At 41.2% G+C, this 15,992-nt stretch overlaps 1 protein-coding gene across 1 annotated transcript in view; it reads right to left on the bottom strand.

Moving 5' to 3' along the window:
- Positions 1 to 15,992, bottom strand: part of HTR1F (5-hydroxytryptamine receptor 1F) — a 103,576-nt gene extending 87,584 nt beyond the window's left edge. Inside the window, exon 1 of the mRNA XM_058829500.1 lies at positions 15,846 to 15,992. The gene's annotated coding sequence lies outside the window, so the exon portion shown is untranslated. The remainder of the gene's footprint in view (positions 1 to 15,845) is intronic.

Below are 15,992 nucleotides of genomic sequence, written 5' to 3'. Positions count from 1 at the left end.
CAGCTGTGGTGGTTGAACATGTTCTGCTAGCAGTGCTGGGTGTCCATCAGGAGTCCTGGCTGGAATTCATTGTGCCTTGGCTGAGAGACATTAATGCTGTCCACAAAACATGGGAATGCAATGGTGATCCTCCTAATAATCCAGCAGTGTCATTTGGAGCCAAACCAGCACCTACTGGGAGTCATTTTTGTCAATGGACCTTGACTTCTCTTGCAGTGATAGAGTATCCAGGTGTTCCCTCCTTGGCTCCTGGCATTGTTGGGCGTTACCATCAGCTCTGGCACTGCTCTGGCAGCCTAGACTGAGCACAGAGCTGTTTCTTTTGAGAAGATCTTTACTAATATTCCTCAGGTTTGGACTAAGATGAGATCCCCAGGAAGGTGTGTAGCTCTGCAGCTGGAATGCTGTGGTGTTTAAAATGGGAATGTCACACAAGAACCTCATGGAAACAGGGAGCTTGCAGGTAAACTGAGGGCTCAGTGAAGGAAAGCTGCAGGAAAGTTAACTCAAAACAGAACTCCTTTCCGTGTCAGCAGACTCTGAAGTTAAAGTGATGTCATTTTCAAGCAAGTGTTCCATTTTGCCAAAAGTTTATACTTACTACTGTTACATACCCTTCTTAGCCTGCAGACATGAGGCATTTCTATTAAAAAGAAATTAAAAAGGGAATAAACCTGGGCATCTCTTACTTCCTCCACTACCTTCTGTCCATCCCTTCTCCCACCTTTAAATCCCATAGCCTTAATACCCAAATTAGAGACCTTCCTCTCCCCACATATTCAGAGCCTAGAGCGTACATGTAGTTTGCAGAGCACTGAGTGGGCTTAATGTACCATCAGGCTGGAATGTGTTAGGAGCTAATTCTGGGATGCATGAGCACAGGAATTGTCATGGGAACACAGCCTATAATCAAGAAGGATAAAAATTCCAGTAGGAGACCAGGCTATGGGAGACTTCCATCATGTTGCTCAAAACAACCTTAAAGAGAGAATTATTTTGCAATTATTTCAAAGGAGACACCATGCCGTGGAAACCCTTGACAAAGCAAATTACCTGTAATTAGTAAAAGAGGGAACTTTAAAAGAGTAATTTCTTCTAGTTATGTCCAAAGACATAAACATTCCCTTCTTCTAGACCCAGTAATGAGAGAAAAAAAATAATTTGGGGAGTCAGTTTCCCTCTGACTGAAACTCAGCTAGTAAACATTGTGCAAAAATACATTTTCTCTTTGTTTTTTAAAAAAAAAACTGACAGAAAGGGAGGTTAGAATTAGCCTACCACATAGCCAGACGCTGCCTTTTAATCCAGTTTCCTTGGGAAATAACAGTTACAAGATTGTGCCATTGTCAGTGCCCCTAAACTCCTTTTGAACTCATTGCCCAGTTTCAACTATATTTACAGAGATCAAGAGTCCCTTTGCCTTTGATGAAAACAAGCAGATACAAGGCAAGCCCCTGTTAATGGAAAGGCCACAGCTTGTGTTCAACATATTATTAGACATTAGAGGATCTGTCTGAGGGAACAGAAGGACTGAAAACTTTTGTAAGAACAAAAACTACAGCAAGCAAGCTTCAAAAGTGTTGTTGCTCAGATAACTTTTTGGGAGTTGCTGTACTAAGCTCTGTGATATAAGTACTTGTAATTGTTTTCTAATTCCAACCTGTGCAGGGCCTCCTGATAATTAAAGTGTCAGCGTTTCAGTGATGAAAAGCCACATTGAAAATCAATGTTCAGTTGCCATTGCTGCTTGCAGAGAAGAGGGAAAGGTCTTGTGAAGGTCTGCAGAGCCAGCTGTGAAAGCCTTCTGTCAGCTTGGTGGGAGGGGAGAGCTGCAAGACCAAACCACCATTTGCGAATTCTCGTCCTTTAAACTTGTGGCTGGCTATAGAGAAAATCAGAGGCATGCCTCTTGTGTGGAGGCCTCCAGAACTACATGTCCTGCTTAAAACTTATTTGCAGATGTTCTGCTTGTTCCCATACCAAGAGAACAGACTGAGTAACCCTGACTCGAAGCTGCAGGGAAGCTCCTCACAGGAAGATCTGTCAGTTCAAGCAAAGCCCCGTCCTTACAGAGCTCAAGAACCTTTTACTGTTCAATGTGCTTTTTATTTCCAGTTCTTTGTTAATCAGGGGAATGTTCCTCACCTTGCTTTATGAGTCAGGACAGTGAGATGCAGGGAGACTGGATGGTGACACCAAGGTCACACATTTTGGCAGAGGATGAAGTTAAACCCAAACCCTCTGAGCTTTGGGCCGGCAGTGACTCTGAGAGCTGTGGGAAGGGGCATCCTTGGGCTCTCTGCAGGATGGAAAGCTCTTCCATGTGCTCTCTGCCCTTTTCCCTTCTCAAATCAGCTCTCTGATTCCTGCTTACAATTTCTGACTCTGCTTTGGCCTATCAGGTTTCCCAGAACTGACCATTGTGCCATCACTTTTGATTGAGTATAACCCAGTGTAAGACTGGGTATTACAAACCTGCTTACAAAAATGACTTGCTGCCTTCCCTTACAGCATTCATAAACTGTGCCCAAAAATACTCCAAAGTAGTTGCTAATAGCCTAGATTGATTCTGACTGCATAAAAGACAAGTAATTTCAAATTATGAAAATTAACTACTTACATAATTTGATTTATTCTGTTACAGTCTCTGTGAGGATTTAATCATGGTGCCTTATCCCCAGCTCTGCTGCTGCTGAACTGACAATATATCACAAGTGTGATTCAGAAAGGTCTAGCAAGAATGCTGGGGTGGTATGAGGGAAAAACAGGTAGATGATATAGCAGAAGTTTCAGTCTCTGGCTTGCAATTATTCCAGCTTTTTCTCATCATCTGTGTTTATCCTATTGCATTTTGATTTAGAAGCTTCTTTAGGATCATGTTTAATATGTATATTAATATGTATATTTGCAATGGTTACAATTTTTATTGGAATTCCTGGCTCAGACTTGCTGGACTTTTGCAATCCATGAATGATTCCTCTGCCTTGGAAATGACTTTTGTGTACCCACACAAGCAAGCACTGTCCCCAAGCCCATCCCAGCTCCTGCCTCTTGCTAAGGAAGATTCACCCTGCAGCCGCTGGCAGATGCTGGCATGGAGCACATTCATAAGTCCCTGACAAGGAGCATAAAGGGGTGGTGGTGGTGGTGTGTCTGTGTCTGAGAGGCAGCAAATTCACAGCAGGAAAACCTGTTTAAATAAGTATTTAATTCTGTTATCAGACACAGAGCCCGATGGCACAGTCTGTGCTACATCCTCCTCCCTACCACAGAGAATCTAAATCTGAGAAATAGAGACTGCACTATATTTATAGAAATATTTCTATCTTCACAATTTATTTGTTAAGGTATTACCCTGATAGGGTAATACCTTCTATCAGAGGTACCCTATTTCCCTCTGATAAGGACCTTTCTACCTCCCACTGGCCTCTGCAATCACTCAGCTAAAATGGGGTAAAAACCAGACAAACACACAAAAAACATTGTGACTTGAGCAAGGGGTACTTAGAAGTAACTTGGAACCTAAATTTGCAAACAAACCTGAGGGATAAGAGTAGCTAGCTGGATAACCTTCCAGAAGGCAGAAACATCTTTTGAATCAGCTCTTTAGTTCCTTTAAGGCATTATCATCACTTTGATCTAAATTGAATTGACTCCAAGCCAGTTTATTGTAATGTATGAGCTGCTCCCCTGTAGGTGCTGGAGATGAGGCTCTTGCCTGAGAGCTCGGAGTGACACAGCTCTCCCTCAAAGGCACCAAATGAGAGGTGAGAACAGATTCCTGTAGTTCCCTCCACTACAGAGACAGAAGAAAAAGTGATTCTCACTTTCAGGCTAGGTTTCAGAGGTAGCTGAGGATGCAAAGAAAGAAAGAAAGGTATTGTTTACCCCTTCTTTTCCCCTTTCTACCCTCAATCACAGCTACCTTCTCTTCCCTGGCTGGAGGTGTCTGTGTCTGAGAAGAACAGCTCTGCCCACAAGGCCCTCTCCACCCCTCCTGGATATTTCCTTGTTGCAATTCAGATGTTTCTGAGCTGGCAATGACTGCAGGCAGGAAGAGTCTGAAGAAAGAAGTGGCAAAGTCTTCTTTACTGGAAGCAAGAGCAGTATTTCTTGATCCTTGATTGCTACAGCTCTTTAAAAGGCAGAACATCCAGCAATTGCATTTGACAGGTGTTGGGTCAGAAGATTTGTAACAGGAAACACGAAGGGTATGATCTGTTCTCATTACCACAAAAAGAAGATTTTTGTTTCTGTCAGGACAAACAAGTCTTTTATTTCCTGTCTTCTTTTATTACTTCACCAATTTATTAAATTCTTTATTTTTATTTTCTTAATATCCCTGCAATGCCTTAACTTTTTAGGTCAGTGACTCATACCTACAACTGCATAAGAGCAAACCTCTTCATATAAATGGCTTAATTTCCAGGCTGACCATGTAATTTTATCGTTCTTCAAATGATCTATGCTTCTCTAGATTAAATGGATGAGTTTCCAGAAAGTAAATGTGTTTGGGCACCACAGACAGAGCTTTATGTCAGGTTCCTGCCAAAGAAGTCTGCACAATATTGTCTCAATAAAAAATGAGAGAGTAAAAATAATTTAGTCACAGGTGTACCACACATTAAGATGCAGAAAAGGCATCATTAAATTATGCCATTGCATGAGTAGTTCTCTCAATAACAGTTAAAAGAACAAACTAGTTGGTCACAACAAAAAAAAAACAACCCATGCAGCTTTTATGAGAAGAATTGGCAGTAAAAAATTCAGAATTACACTTCCATGTGAAATAAGTTCTGCTGAATTGAAGCTGCTCCTGAAGTTACCAGTGGTCCTTCCATCAGTGTAAATGGTGCTTCATCCTATATGTATTTCCAGCACATCTCTCTGTCTGCCTACCTTTAACTTAGGCTCTACACTGTTGCATTGAATTTCAATCCAGATTTCTGTGCCACTTCCACTGAGGTACCTCCCAGAGGAAGGTACCTCTTCACATCTTCACTTCTTTATGAGAGAAGTGAAGATACATGCACTGTTCCCTTCTTTCTTGGTTACATTCCTCTTTGATACATGGAAGTCAGATTTCAGCAGACTGATGCCTTCAGGTCAGAAAAACGGTTGCTTTGTCATCTTTCTGCATTTGATTCCATTTTAATTCTATATTTTCCCAGATAAATTCTGGCCAAACCTGTATTTCCATTATCTCATAAAAAGCTTTTTCTTGTGACTTTTCCAATGGAGCAGAGATGAGCAATTTCTAACAAAGCCTTTGACTGTTGGGAGCTGATTGGGTGTGTTGCAATGGCCCTGGGAACAGCAGAGGGTCACCAGTTTATACTCCCCACACAGCCAAGAATTCAGCAGCATCATTGCTGTGTTATCTGGGGAGATGAGAGGCAAACTCCCTGACCCAGGGGCCTGCTTCTCCCTCTGAATCAATAAAATGTCACATTTCCAACCTCACAGACTGCAGTGGGATGGACATTCAGTAAAACACAGGTGATACTGCAGTAGTGGAGACCACATGAGTCTTTGAAGGGAGAGAAACATCTCTGTGGCTCTGCAGTGGAAAGCATTTTCCAAAGAGAGTCAGGACCCACCCTCCTCTTTCTCCATCCTTGCCTCAGGATATGTCCAAATCAAGCTGACCCAGCCCATTCCTGCAGGTGGATGCAACACAGACCTGAGTTTCTGGTGGGTAGTTTTTTCCATTTTTCTTGTGTTGCATCCACCAGCCTTCACAGATAGGCGTCGGCAAAGAAGAATTTAATGGGATTTTCTGCTAACACATATTGAAAGGGAATGAGGAGTTTGCAAAAAATGTGTTCCTCTCTTCATATGGACATAAATCCCTCGATTTATTTTCTATACTCTTTGATTCCAGCAGAGGTCAGCTCTGCCTGTGCTGGGGATGGATAAAGCAGTTCAAAGTGTGGGTGCCTGCACACCTTGCAACACAAAGCTCTGCTTTTCCCACTCCCCCTCAGAGCACTAACTTAAGCCCATTTCAGGCCCTTCTCTTAAATGGAGATAAAAGGGCTTTGAACCAGAGCATCTCTGTCTTCAGGACTGCCATAAAAGCTGGTTAGAGAGCTCCTCTTGCTGCTGCTCTGTGGCTCCAAGCCTGTTTGAGAACAGCCTGTAATGAGCAGAAGGAGCAGGAGACTCTGACAGTGGTCCTTGGTGAGGTTAAAACTGTTACATGATGAAAAACCCCCAAAGAGCAAGAATTTGTCTCTAGACTGTGCTTTCCAGTTACTGAACTATTACAGAAACACTGCCATCCTGTTGCAACTATCTTCCTTTACTGGTGTATCAGGATTGTTAAAAAACCTGAAATCTCTGTGCCCAATAATCCTTGGTTAAGGTTTGTTCTGGCAAAAAATTCAGTGTATCTGCAAATAATTTCACTTCTTTAAATGGCATAATTTTGGTGGACATATGGTCCACTAAAATTATTTCCTCTATCAGTTACAGTGGTTCTTTAGCTCTTCAGAGCACAAGACAATAAACATTTTGAAGCTGAAGGCAGAATGTGTTGTCAAAAACTCTCTAGTTTAGCCATTCAAGCCTGAAAATATCCAAGACACATTTTTATTCTCTCTTCTTTTTTAGAGATTAAATTATTGCTACATTGAGAATTTTTGTTAATTGTCATTTATGATTGACACACTTTACAGACTTTTGAAGCTAGAAATTAATGACTGCTTTTCTGAAATTAGATGTCATGCTTTCGAGGGAAAATGTAACCAGTGATGTGTGCCATTGAGACAGCAGCTGCTTCTGAAGCATAGTATCTAAAGAACCTCAAAGAATCTCACTGTAAATCTAATGTCTGGTTTTCCTAAATAATACTTTTCACGCTCTTTTGGTGCCTTTTCCGAATTTAGCTTCTTAAGACTAAAAATCAGATGAAGTTTCAGTGCATCTAAGCACCCCTTTTCTATGTTCTGTTTGGGAGATTTTGTAGATTAAAATGACTGAAATGACAAAACATGGTTTGCTTATTTCTTACATGTAGCAGTATATAACAGGAAATGAGTTCCATTAGTCTAACAAACTACCAAGAGAGCCAATAAATAATTTCAGCACAAGATCAAGGAGAAGGCTGATGAGGAACAGACTCGTTACCTAAGAATTGAGAGAAGAAACATAAGCCCACTAGAAAGAGACAATTGAGGCACCTTCATAGTGAACTTACACTCTGTTTGTAGTTGTGCTGCCCAGCTCCAGCCTTTAGGAGTGTCAGATGAATGTTAGGCAAAGCAAGGAAAGCTATTTTTCATTTAAGTGCTTGCTCCTCCTGATGGCATTATCTGTTATAGGTCAAGCAGCTACAGCTGACAGCTTCATAGGTCATCTTAAAAACAAGATATACACCCAGCACTCTTGCTGCTGATTAAAGATCACACATCTAAGTGCAGATGACACTCCTGGCTTTTGGGCAACTACAGTGGATTTGGAATTCCAGTGTGAATAGCACATTGTGTCCCAATACCATATACACCCACAGCCCAGGCTGTTGTTCACGAGGGACTGTGTAAGTGCCTCACAAAAGCCGCACAAATCATGTTCTGGAGAAGTGACAGCATTTGTAAGGCTCCTGTTCTTTGCTGTTATGAGGGGATCTGAATGGTCCAGCACTTACAGGTGCTGGCTGCCACTACAGTCACGAGCAGGCTGCACACTTAATGACCTCTTGACTTGTCTTTCTTTGGCAGCTGGGTCCAAATATAGGTATTTTGTAGGTCAGATTTGTCTTTTACAGAGAGTTCAAAGCATCACTGAATTTTGTACCAAAAACTAATGGATGCATCCTGGGCTGCTCATCTTGCTGTTTCATTTTGTCATCTGTCCAGTGGTAACTGCCTTGCCCCGGGCTGAGAAAAGCCTGATCTGCTTTTCCCAAGGAGAAATCTTAGGGTGTCTCTAGGCCATTGACAAAATCTGAAATGCAAACAAAAAACTTAATCCTGAATCACAAAATCTCTGAAACAAACAGGAAAAATGTCTCTCTTGCTGTGAGTTCCCAGCTCCTTAGCTGAAGTGGGGCTGGTGCCCACAATATTCCTGTTAACTCCATCTAGAGCAGGGTGAACAAGCAGCAGTGCCCACACTGTGTGGCCTGTAACACAGGGCCATGTGGTTGAAAGACATCATCACTTTTTTTTAGAGATTTTATGGTTCAAAAGACCTAAATTGACATGAGAGCTCAATCAGTGGATTGGTAGTTTGATAGCCTGTTATCAAAGGGGGGATAAATTGCACATCCTTGGACATGACACAAAGGTTTGCGAGCCCTTGAGAGCAGAAGATCTGCTGGAAGTGTGCTGGAAAACACTGTGCAGCACAGAAAGATCCCAGTCTGGATATGGCCCTGGCTACTGTGCTTATTTGAAATGGTCTCCTCAACAAATCACCTCTAAATCCACATATGGCTTTTGTCTTGAAAGGAACGGATTGGTTTTCTGCATAACAGGGTCCAAACAAACTCAAACCGAGACAGTTTTGATGATCAGGAGATAGGAACTTAACAGCAAATCAGAGAAGTGACAGTGTCACTTAGATCCTTAGTATTAATAGCAAATGGTTGTTTATTCTGGGTATAAACATCCTAAAATATTAATTTAAAAAAAAAAAAAAAAGGCCAAAACCCCATAATCACACAAGGCTTTGGTCTAAACGAAAAGAAACACATTTTGCCTTTTAGAAAACAGCAGGGGCTCTTTTTTGCCACTGGCAACTGTCAATCTTCAGGTAATTTCCTAATGAGACCTGCAGTACAGTCTTTGAGAGGAGTGAGACTAGACTGGAAGAAAAAAATTAAAAGTCTTCAGTAAAAGGCAGAGTGAGAAGGAGTTTGATTTATGACCATAATGTAAAAATTCTTTGTGCGGAAGAGATGGTAATGATGCCATTATGTTGGGCAAGCCCAATACAGAAGATTGTTTATGCAGATACAAGTGTTAGGACAGAATGGAAGTCATTTCCCTAGGAAAGAAATCAGCAGCCTAAAATGCATCTTTCACAGAGACCAAAATGCTATTAGACTTCTAAAGTTTGACTTTCCTGTTTTCTTGAGAGGATAATTGTATTATTTGCTTGTTTTCTCTGGTACATTTGAATTTTTTTCTGTGTCACTAAATAATGTCTGTCATTTTTTGCTCCTGGCTGCTCCCTGGGGTATCCCCTGGTTCATCCCCCACAGTTCTGGGGCTGTCACTGATCCCATTATGGGCACCTGGCTCTGCCTGCCCGTGCTTGGCTGTGGCCCCTCTGTGAGGAGTGCCTGTGCTGGGGTCACCTGGGCTCCCAGCATGTCCCCCTTGCAGAGCAGCTCTGCTCTCTCTGTTTCCACATGCCCAGGATGTGAAGGGCCATGTAGCAGTTATTCAAAAAGGATTCACCAGAGACATCATCAGAACATGAATCAGCTCTGTGATATTGCTGGGGTGTCACCTCTGCCTGGCCACTCATTTCCACTGTTAAATTTGCACTCTTGGCCGTTCCTGCCCAAGAGCATCCCTGATACTGGTTCTATGCAGCTGCATTTTTTATGACAGTCTTTAATTCTAACTCAGTTGTTCCATCCATTTGCATTCCTCCCCAACCTTTCATCACCTGCACGCTTACCAACTTTACAGGTTATTCCCTCAGCTCAACTGTTAATGAATAATTAATGAATAAACACTAATTTTTATTAAACTATTAATTAAAACATTTCAGGGCACCCAGGAGAGTCTCCTGTACAATCACAAGTGGTGTAAGGTTTATAACTCGACAATAGTTGTTATAATGAGCTATTTTTGATAAAAGCTTTCCAGACAATGGTACATACTCCTAATATTTTCACCCAGCACACATTTATTGCTTTGTGTCTGTGGCCCTGTTTAAAGCTTGTGCTGTATTTACCAGGAATTATTATAACACAAATTAGAGGAAGATACTCTGATAACTGACTGGGCTGTATCTCTGAGTAATACTGATGAGGTCCAAGTTAGCCTACATCCTTTAGTGGTTGAGTTACCAATAAACCATGGCCTAAAATCTCTCCCAGGGATCATATTTTGATCACAGATCTCCCTGTTTCAGTTGTCTCTGTTGGTTTCAGAGCACCCCCTTCTCGTCAGTGACTCAGTGAGCCACAGTCATCACAGTGAGGTGGCAAACTTGTACTCCGTGGGCTCCAGCACTGCCTACTGCAGTGGCTTCTCCAAGCCAGGCTGATCTTTTATAATCTAGCACAAAGCTAAGGGTAAGAAAATGACTATTGATAGCTACTTCCCCCCCTACCCCCATTCAATTTAGAGATAATCTTAGGCTTAATACAAATAAACTGGATGGATTTAATGTTAACAAATCAACAGTGCTAGGTAAAAAAAAAAATAAATAATGTGTTTCTTTCCTCCTAGAGGAAGGACCACTTTTATATAGTGAAAGATCCAATTAGGGCCCAAATGTATGCATCTAGAGACTAACTAATGTGGTTATAATACAAATAAATCATCTGCACTTAAAATTGGAAAATGCTTGTTTTGATGTATTACAGCCACCCTCCAGTAAGTGTCACGCACAGTGGCTTCTGGATTCAGGCAGAAACAAGAGCCCAAAGGATTATTGCTGCCCACACAGGAAGTTTTCCAGGCAGGGCAGTGTCAGTGCTACCACGTGAGTGCAATCAGCAGCAATCCAACAAGTCAGACCCCAGGAAACTCAAACAGCGGAGGATGAGGACGTGTGGTCTGCCTGAAACCTAATTGCTGTGAGGCACGAAAGGCAGCAGGACTGGGAGGACAGAAGATGCAAGGTGATGCTGAAGTCATGTTCTGCTGCTGGCCATAAGAGTGATTCACTGAACAGCGTGTCCTCTGTCAGAGGGAGGGAACGATAAGCAGGGACATTTGGCATTCCAGTCCATGAAAAGACCCAGGCCAACCGTCCTGCTCACCCAGCTGCTGCAGGAACCAACTACAGACAGCTCTAGGAAGAAAGGAAAAGGAATGAAACTTGACTGAAATGAACTTATATTTCCACTGTGAAAAAGGGGGAAGGGGATGCTGATTTCTGTCATTTTGCCTGTAATTGTTATTGCAGACACGACTATGTTACAGGTACAGTAATTTAATACTCTCAAATTCTCTTTTGAAGGTCAAAGTTTTCTAACACCGTCATATTTTTGATTGTGACTTATAGCAGCAGAGTTTGGAAGTTCTCCTCAAGTCAGGAGAAGCTGCCAAGTGAAACCACACTTCAATAGGTACAAAGTACCCTTTGGCAGAATTCCATCAAATTACAATCCCCTCTCATTACTGCACAAGCATTTCTGGGAGAGGTAGCCAGTTCCAACCCTTCTCACTCTGGTCAAAAGTCTACATACTGGATCTACGTACTGTGATTCCCAGTTTTCATTTCTGCTTTCCTTTCCTCTTTCTCCAGTAGGTCATTGTCCCAGTGTTGCCTCACAATTCACCACAACTTTTGTTCATTCACATGAATTTTGTATTGGCCTCCATGGAACTGTTCTGTGTGTTTGTGCACATGTGTAAGCACAGACACCTAAGTATACAAGTGGGCAGCTAAATCACCTTGGCCCTACTTTGCACCTCACAGACAGCTCAGCAGCAGGATTGTCACTCTGCAATTCAATATTACCTGTGGCAGAGAATGACTTTTTAACAGGTAGGCACTTGGGGCATAACTGCTGTGTCTGTGCATGGGCCAGATGACTGGCTGATTATTTTTGGATGTTTTCACCATCAAACCATTCTGTTTTCCACAATCAACACAAATCCAGCTCAGTCAAAGCCTGAAAAGGTAACACTGCCATTTAACATAGTGGAGTAATGATTTCTTACAAAATAGAATGAATCAGGCACAAGATTCTAGGAACAAATAAGAAAAAAAAGCCCAAACAAAAACAAATCAAAAACTTAGGCAGACATTTTTTTCACTTTGATAAGCCTTGTCTTAAATTTGGGGATGCTTGCCACTCAAAACTTCCAAAGCTCATTTTGTATTTTGACAAGAAACAATACTTAAACAGAGTCAACAAGGCTACTTTTCTCACGTACTGATAGAGCTTTACCAATCCTCCCATTTTTCAGAGGAGCCAGTGATGTGGGAGCCCTGAGGTTGGACTTTTCGTTGCGCTGAGCTGATGCTTCATGGCAGAGCAAGCCTATTTAAAAGTAGCCATCCTGCTTTTAATTTTGGGCTTTTCACCTCTCCCCTACATCAAACCTGCAAAGGCACACACAGGGATGCACAGCTGTAGGAGGAAAACCCAGTTTCATAACTCTTCCATTTCCAAGTTAACTTCCCAAATTACCATGTGACACACTCCTACTGCAGGCAAGACAAACTAAAAAGTGTTTAGTCAATTCTTAGGATGTCTAGGTCTGCATATTTCACTGTAGTCCCATGTGCTTTTCTTCCTCCAATAACTGCAGAACTGAGGACCTAAAGAGAATCTGGAGGAAATAACCTCCAATTCCATTCTCTTACTCCAACATTAATTTGTAAGATGAACCACTATGAAAATAACACTTGAAATTCAATATATATAACATACATTTTCTGAAATGTGCCCTGGTTGTAATTAAAATGTGAATTGTATAGGCAGAAGGACTTGTTCCTCTGCCAGGAGCAAATCTCAAACCATGGACATCAAATGCCCATGGAAAAAATACTTTGTTTTTTTCATGCATTGAAACTTCCCCAACTTTATTACATTTGGAAACATAATGTCACAGCAGAGGGCAACATTATGTCTGACATAAATAATTAGTTTACAAAAAAATACAACCAGGGGACACATTTTTGATAGAACCACTTTTTGTTGTTTTTCACCACAATAGTTGCAGGATAATGGATCACATTGAACCTTTTTGCTAAATGACAAAGAAAATGAGAATTTATATAAAAATGCCATAACAGTTGAAGCTTGAATTAAGGAAGCCTGTAACCTTTGCTTGTGCTCATAAATTACCCCGCAGATGAGAATGCGATATTAAAAAAAGGAGAAAGGCATCCAACACCAAGAGATGCAACCCATCAAATACTGAAATGCTTTATGTACATGTGTACCCAATGTTAATCACCTCAGATCCTGTAGTACAAATTGCCTCCAGCAGCTTCTAAAGTTATATCACAGGTTAAATGGACACCCACAGATAGAGATTAGTCATTTAAAAGACAAAGGTATAAAAACTGATTTCAATTTCAGCTAAAGCTGTCTTAAAGTCAGTTTTTCATGCATTTTGAACTTGTGCCTTTTTTCCCTCGTTTCTGGGTGGGAGGTTAATAGTAGGGCAGAACACTGAATCTGGCAGCATATAAGGCTTATTTCCAGTAAATACCTTAGAGAAAATTGGGGCAAAAAGGTGTCACTCTTTCAGATCAAATAAATTCAGTTGTCGCTTTTAACAGCTGTGCATCAGGAAGTCATTAAAAATATCTGAATTTTAATCACTCCTCCTCTCTCAAACACTAGAAAAGTGGTATGTCACCCTCAGATGTGGAATTAGCACAAAATGATGTGAGCACCTGAGAGATGTCCTGTAACCCCAGCTCAAGAGGACTCTCAGTACTCAGAAGTTGGATTCTACATGCAGTGGATGCCTCCTGCCTGAGTGTATTCTGCCAGCCCTTTCATTTGCTGCTTGGATGGAAAGATCAGGCAATTTGGGGCTCTCAGAGAAGGAAGGAGGAGGAAGCATGCAAGGAAACTTGCTTATTTGCAGGTTTCACTGAGGGCAGTGAAAGCTGTAGAGTCCCAAACTTCTGGGAATAATAATAATAATTACAATGAAACTCCAAAACAATGAAGGCTTGATTAATCTCCTCTTAAAAAAAGCAGACTTTTAGGTAAGTCAGAAATCAAATTTTAGATATTATATTAGCTTTTCACAATGGCTTGCAGCTGATGACCTTTTCCCCTCCTTTAACCTTCCAAGTGCTTCAGTCTCCACAATCAAAAAGAAGAAACTTCCAGATATTTATGAACAAGCTTGGTGGAAATCTGGACTTTCCAGAAATCCCACCAAATAGAAAAGTTGTGAATGGTAATTGTGAAGAGGCTGGGGTACCAAGAGCAGTTTATTCACAGTGCCTTAAAACAACCTGAGGCAAAGGCTGTAACTTTCCAAGTGTTCAGAAAGTAATAATCCTTGGAGTTACTAATGCTCTGAGCAGTGCTGCTGACCAGTCACTTAACCCCTTGAAGCCCTATGTGTAGGAGAAAAAAATGACTCCTAATTCCATATTCCTGTTTCATACAACACTGCAAGAAGTGAAGCATGCAGTGTCAGCACACAGCAGTTTGTATGATCATAAGCAAAAATAATTTTTTCAGCCCCTAAGCAAAGTACTTGTCTCTTGGGTCAACAGATCCTAGAATTTAACAGACCAAATTAACCAGAAAATGCATGTTTTATCCCATTTTTAACACTAACAAGATAAATGATGGATGAAACCGCATTTTTCAAAGATTAATTTAAATACAGATGAAAATTCAGCAGGCAGCAGCTCAGAGCAGAAGCTGTGCCAAGTGCACATGAGGTCCTGCCTCTCTTCTTTGACTTCTGAGACTCATTTCCAAGGTAAAGTCTGTAAAATACATGCCCAACAGCAAATATTGTAAATCCCTCCTCCTTTTTCCTTTCTCCTGCATTGTTTGTAGTCATTGTGGCTCAAAACCTCAGCTCACAAGTCCTGAACTTGGACAGTATCAGGTGTGTGCCTGGGCAGGCGAATATGCCCATGCATGTATAGGCAGGTAGATCAATACATGATTGACTTCTCAGAAAGGAAAGAAACAAAATCAATGAAGAGCAACAGAGTCTGCTCTGAGCTAAGTTTTTCCCAAGTCAGACTTGGAAGTTTAGCCCGTGTTTTACAGCAAAGTTCAGGTCAGTAATTTTTACCAACTATGCAACTGATGCTCTCATTTTCTCTTATTTGATGAAAATAAGACAGTCTTTTCTCCCATCATACATTGATTTTTTTTTAAAACTAACATCTCAAATTTATTTTCCTCAGGTAAATATCTGCTGGATTAATATGCCAAGAAGAATATCTTATAGTATCAAACATAAGTATCTGTGGTATTACAATACCTAACAAAGCAAAGACATATAATTTCCTAAAGTTGGTTTTCATAATTTGCAGAAAGCCTGGGGTTGCCAGTCTTATAAAGTATCCAGCCAATACAGGGACTATTTAAAATTAATATCTTCCAAAACAAGGATTAAGAAGATGTACAAATTGTGTGACCTGTACAAATGAGAGCATGCTTCTATCCCTGAAAAGGCAGCTGAATAATTACAGGGCTAAGAAACACTACTGGATTTGGTTTAGATGATCTCTTGGCAGAATCCACAAGTTGAATTAGGATGAAAACAGAAGACAATTCACTTGTTAACATCATAAGCTAAAGAGATTCAAAGCCTAGTTAGAATTTCAGCATACAAAATCCATCAGCCTACAGGACTGACTGTGTGTAGCATGCACACATCTTTGCTGTATTATCGGCAAAAATTAAAGGAAAGCAAACTCCAGGACGCTGCCACAGGAAATCTCATCTACGTTCAGGTTGGTAAAGCAAGTAAAAGCATTCACAAGGTTGGTACGAACTAGGAACGTTTTCATTCCTCAGTCCAACTTTAGGAGAAAGCAGAAACGGAGTCCTCCTCTGTTCCAAACCCCAATATTTCAAGTTTTCCGGCAGCGCAAGATCAGATAACTAACAAAAACCAAAGGATGACGAAATGAAGCCAGATAAATAATGAATATCTACATATATAAGCACACAGCAAGCAAGATAATGAAAAGTTAGCTAGATTTACCGTTTTAATTATCCAAGTGGGTGGTTTGTTTGGGTTTGGTTTTTTTTTGGGGGGGGTGGGGGAAAACGTCGGGAGCTGTTTTCACGAGGATTCGTCCATACGCATCCGCACCGCGGCAGGCGCCGGTCCCGGAGAGCCAAGCCTTTC

Source organism: Poecile atricapillus, chromosome 1 (assembly GCF_030490865.1).
Source record: "Poecile atricapillus isolate bPoeAtr1 chromosome 1, bPoeAtr1.hap1, whole genome shotgun sequence".
Classification (NCBI taxonomy): Eukaryota; Metazoa; Chordata; class Aves; order Passeriformes; family Paridae; genus Poecile; species Poecile atricapillus.
The sequence above is the reverse complement of the archived record's forward strand: the minus strand, read 5'-3'. Positions and strand labels throughout refer to the sequence as shown.